Raw genomic sequence first — 6,000 nt, 5'->3', positions numbered from 1 at the left:
GGAGAAGCTGATAATAGCGGTTGCTAACAACCCTGTTCTGTACGACCAGACTTTATATTCTTACCGGGACATAAACCGGAGAGCTCATGCCTGGAGAGAGGTGGCAGAGGCAGTTGGGGAAGCTGGTATGAATTCATGTGTTGTCATGTAAAGTCTTGCCATATTAATTCGGTAACTTACTACAGTAGTTGGTAGGAACCAGTTATGTGAGGTAACATTATTTAGGAATAATGTATTTCAGTCATTTCAGAATAGTTTTATTTCAGTATTTGTTTTTCATTTCAATAGAGGAACTATGCAAGACAAGGTGGAAGTCATTGAGGGACCGTTTAAAAAAAGAGCGAAATAGGGAGAAGGAGGCCCTACGAAGTGGGGCAGGAGCGTCAGGGAGTCAGCCATGGCGCTACATGGCAATTATGGGCTTTATAAGACCCTTCATTATTGACAGGGAGACAGCCAGCAATATGCCCCGACACACTCCACCCCCATCCCCCTGCACTTCTCTCCCTGAAGCCCTGTGCCAGGAAGTCTGGATGTGAGCCAGGACAGCAGCCAGCAAGCCGTAGGGGGCAGACGTGACGGCGAGGGCGAGCAGGAGGACAGGGGAGATTCTGTCAGGGGGAGGAAGAGAAGAGGAGGTACAAGGCCTGGCATGGCCTTGTCAGAGTTTGCGTCAATCTCCACCACCAACGGAGGACGAGAATGAAATATTCTTTAGGAGCCTCTTGTCCTCCATGGCAAGGGTACGTTTCCGAGTGCACCAGCTTATATTTGAGGCGGAACAGGAGCAGGAGGCTGAGCTGGAGGCACCCTAACTGCATCATCATTTTCATTTTTTTTGTTTTTAACTTTTCTACACATACTGACCTACACTCAACACTGCACACACTTCACTTGCTACACTACATACGTTTTGTTGATATTTGAAGGGAGTTAAGTCAAGTTAATTTGAATAAATGTATTAACAGTACCTTATGGCTAACCTGTCTTCACTTATTCATGTAGAGTGGTATGCCCACACATGTTATCACTAGGGCTGCAACTACCGATTATTTTGGTAATCAATTCATCTATCGACAATTTTTTCGATTAATGTAATGATTATTTCCCATAGCAAATTAAAATAATGACTCAAAATGTTGGAATTTGAACTTCAAATGTATTTGAGTAACAGTATAATATTCAGAACGAACTAAAAGACTACTTCTACTCTGATAATTCACTGATTTACTACATTGCACTAAACATAACTGAAATAGCATTAGCAAGCAGCCTCCATGAGACGTTCTGTTTTCCAACATGCAAGCGTAAACCTTAATTTAAGTCATAGATATACGTCTATGATAATTGCTGTAAGTAGACGATGGGTTGACTCAAAAACGATCCGCATACGGATGTAATTCTAGAATGTTGATTGGTTAAGATTAGTTACCAGGCAGGAACTGGCTAATAGCAGGACCTCTATTTTTTCGCTGAGCTACAACGTCTTTTGCCTGACTTTTAAACGATCGTTTTATTTTTTTATTTTAATTCTGTGAAGTTATACGTTTTAATACTCAACTGTTTTGTTAACCGATGCGACCAAGATATGATGTCAACAGGTTGACTACCAGGCTAAGCTAACGCATCGTTTAGCTACATTAGCTTGCTATGTATTTTCCACAGTTGAAAAGTTCGTTAAACAAGTCGGTTGTTTGTTTAGACATATATAATTAATTAATTAATAAATAAATAAACCCGTCTCTTACCTTGAACGTCTACTCCTCATGTCACTAAGTTGCTACACTAACTGTCTGTAACACTATGCACAAATGCAAAATATATCCAAAACAATATAGCACATCAATGCAGCAACCTAGAAATGCTAAGCCCCCTGAACTCCTATGCATACTACAGGTTATTGAAATCAGTTTCCGAGAATGGCAAACAAAAAATATGGTTGCGAAGAAAAGAGCAAACTTCCTCGGAATTTGTTTGTAATGTTAGTTACAACCAGTCAACAGTTTTACAGAGGTATAGAAAACCTTGGTGATAGAAACTAGGTTCTAAAAAAAGGTTCTCAATTAACGTCTTTGAAACTAATCTATTTATTTAGTGACCTAATCTTGACAGTGACACATAACTGCTCTGAACTTTGACTGACAGCTGAGTACTTACACATTACAGCCATCAGTAGAGCTAGCAATAAATACATTTTCCAAACCAAGTGCAGTAATTACACTAGGGTGCAGATGTATATGCACACACATGATAAACAACATCTGAAAGAATTTAAATACAATTCAATAGCAAACATTGAAAAAACTATGACAGTGTATGTTTTTTATTATTATTTGATGCAAGACATTCAGTGTCGGGTGATTGCAGGGAGATAGGTGCCTGTCTTCAAGTGCAGTGTCTTGTATGCTGTGGTCAGTCTAAATTAATTGAGTCTTGATGTGTTCCATTCAGTAGACCTGTGGAAATATACTGCAAAGCATATACTTGTTTTAAAAACATAATTACTAACACCATTCAAAGCAAGATCAGTTTAGTTGAAAGCCCACTCACCACGTCGAGGTACAGGTTATGGGTGGGGTGTTAAGTGAGACAGGACAAGACAAGACAAGGTTAATGAAAAAGAAAAGGATGCTTAGATACTTTTAAATAACAAATGTGTATAACAGACATATGTGACAGACATACAAACTTCACAGGGACATACATAGAACATGGTATACATATAACATACATTTAAAGGGGAAAATGGAGAGAGAACCAAACTTACCTGTCCCCTTACAAAAAACAGTAAAAACAACCTGCAACCCCAGGTGTGCGCTGACAGATTGCACGCCGCACTTGGGAACCGTAAAGGACTTCCTACAAGCGCAACGCACGCACTGCTCGCTGACCACACCTGAAAGACAGTAAAAACAAGGCACATCTTTCTAACCCAAGGTGTGCGCTAACCACACCTGTAAGATAAAGTCTAACCCGTGTGACCGGTGACAGAAGCAAGGCACGTCTAACTCCAAGTGGCTGGAATTGACTAGGGAACGCCAGCAGCAGGGCACAACTTCACCTTATCTAACCGAACCTGTAAAGCTACAGTACGACGCATTTAACCCCAGGTGTCCGCTGACCAAACCTGTAAAGCTACAGTACGACGCATTTAACCCCAGGTGTCCGCTGACCGAACCTGTAAAGCTACAGTACGACGCATTTAACCCCAGGTGTCCGCTGACCGAACCTGTAAAGCTACAGTACGACGCATTTAACCCCAGGTGTCCGCTGACCAAACCTGTAAAGCTTTATTTTAACGCAAACCTACATAATTGTGCCGCATGGTACAGCCTGAGATGGGAGAGCTGTGCTTCCGTTAATGGTACAGTCTCCATCTCAATACCCCTCACTATCGCCTCTGCTGCTGTGCAGACAAAAACACCAGTTAGTGCTGTCTGTCTGTTTCCACTGTGGTGGTAACACAATGTCCCAAAGGGACAGATCAACAAACACATTCCTAAATGCGTTGGCCAAGACTAATCTGTCCTCTGTTTTTAATGTGTTGTAGATTCCTAGTGAATCAAAAATGTGTATATTTTTCTGGGTACCATTAATTACCCACAAAATAAAATGGTTGCCACGTTCTGGAGAGCCCAGACCAACGAGACGGGGCAGTAGCACCACGCCATCTGGCTTAATGCCATTGATACAGCTTAAAGTTCTTTCCGTAACACAACTATGTGCTGTCCAGTCACGACACCACAACGTGTATGCGTCTGTGGTAAGGGCGTGGAACACTGCTTTGTCCTGTGAAGACAAAAAAAAACAGAGTAAACTTCTACAAAACAATAACAGATACTGGTAGGTTGTCAGACTAAAGAGAAAATAGAAACTACTTACAGTGGAACGTTGTTTGTGATCTGCGGCAATCACTGCAACGCGCGTATTCACAATCTACAGAAATTTGATGACAACATGATAGGAAAAAAGTTAAATAAAAATGTATTTCTAAGTTTTACTTACATCATCGGTCAGCCAGTTGAACTCTGGGCCTGCCAGACTGTCTAAGTCGCGAAACGTGGCACGACAACTTCCAATGCTGATCAAGACCGCGTTTTTGTCCACATCATTGCGGATCTGTTGCGTCAGTACCTGATGGATTGGAAGTATATGTACAGAAGTTACACATAATGTCCACCCCAAACTACTACTAAATGGAAAAGATGGTTCACCATGGTAGACTATAGACCATTTTTCCTTTGCAGAAAAACAGTGAATGAGTTAAATAACCAACAGATCAACCAACAGATCAAAAGAAGAAAGCAGAAGAAACTAATACATTGAAACGAACACTAATACATTTTAGAAAATGTACCTGGGCTCACCTTTGTGGAACGCTGCTTCGAGGTGTTTATCGAATAAACAGCGTGTTGCAGATAGACGTCCCAGTCATTCTGCTCCTCATTACAGTACTTTGCAAGATGGCGCTTAATGTTCTGGTTTGAGCGCTCATCTTGCCCATTGCTCTGCGGGTGGTAGGCTGAAGTTACAGCATGCTCTATCCCAAAGGTTTCAAAAAGAGCTTTGTTACAGTCATTAACAAACTCTCTTCCCGTATCAGTGATAATCTTTTTGACACCACCCTGTGCCAAAACACTTTGTGTCATCATAAGTCCTACCCCTGGACCGTTCTTGCCTCTCAGAGGCCTAGCCATGACCCACTTGGAGAACAAATCAGTAAAACTTATGATATGGGTGTAACCCTTGGATGTCGTTTTGAGCGGCCCAATTAAATCAACTCCCATGACCTGCCAGGGACCCTGGACCTTAATAGGGTGTAGCGTAGGTGCTACAGTCTTAATTCTGTCATGCCTCTGACATGGCTCACAGGAACCAACCCAATCCTCTACATCCTTTTTCAAAGTCAGCCAATAAAAATTCTGCACTGCCTTCTGTACACCAGGGTGCCCTCCAGTGGCTGCACTGTCACGGCACTCATACAGTACCCTGTCCCTCTCCTCAGGTGTACGTACAACCAGACGTCTCTTACCTGAATTAACATAGTACAACTTACCCATATCTAACACATACTGCTTTGCTGCTCTACCGACAGAAGACATCTGTATTCTACTACTCCCTAGTTGGTGGGAACCATTTGCAAGGTAATACAAATATAGCGTCCAGATGTGCAAAACTCTCCATCTCTCAAGTATGTCTAAATATAACACAATATGTCACTTACACTTCACAAACACACAAAACACAACTTAGCACACTGTCACAAACGAGAAGAGGGAGAGAGAACATGACAGCATTAGTTTTGTGAACACATAGGAAGTCTGTAAATGTTCATGTATATGTCTGTAAATGTACATGTACATGTATATAAAACCATGAGATTTAAATCCCTGATCACTGCATTTAACGTGCTAAAAGTCATCCATAAAGTTTTGATGTTCAGCGCAACCTAGCGCTATATTTTCCCTCAGGTAAGGCAAGGCACTGCCACTGCCCACAACCGTTTGACAGCAGGCTATGCTACAATGTACAATGTCAATAACACATCGTGAAAAAAGAGCAAAAACATCGAAACTATTGCAATAGCACCGGGAGATTTTAATCCCTGATCGCTGCATTTAACGTGACTGATTCGTGCCAAATGTCATCCATGCGCACTGACCAGAAGTGTTTGACAGCAGGCTATGCTACTGTGGGCTAACATTACTTGTAAGAAAAATGTCACGAAATTAAAAGTGAATGTCCTCTATTTAATAGCATGGTAACTACTAAAGGGAAGGCCCGCTGTTGGCGACTTGTAACATTACCTGAGGTTATTTGTAATGCAAGTAAATCAACTTACCTTAGCTGGATGGGGGATGTGTAATTTGCTGATGAAGTTTAGGTAACTTCAACAGAGGACTTTGTCTTCAAAAAGGATCTTTTGTCTTCAGGTCTTGAAGTTTTCAAGTCTTCCAAACTTAGTCAGCTTGCATAAATGACTGTCATTTAAGCTAACCA

Source organism: Clupea harengus, chromosome 16 (assembly GCF_900700415.2).
Source record: "Clupea harengus chromosome 16, Ch_v2.0.2, whole genome shotgun sequence".
In the NCBI taxonomy this organism is placed as follows: Eukaryota; Metazoa; Chordata; class Actinopteri; order Clupeiformes; family Clupeidae; genus Clupea; species Clupea harengus.
Note: the sequence above shows the minus strand (reverse complement) of the source record.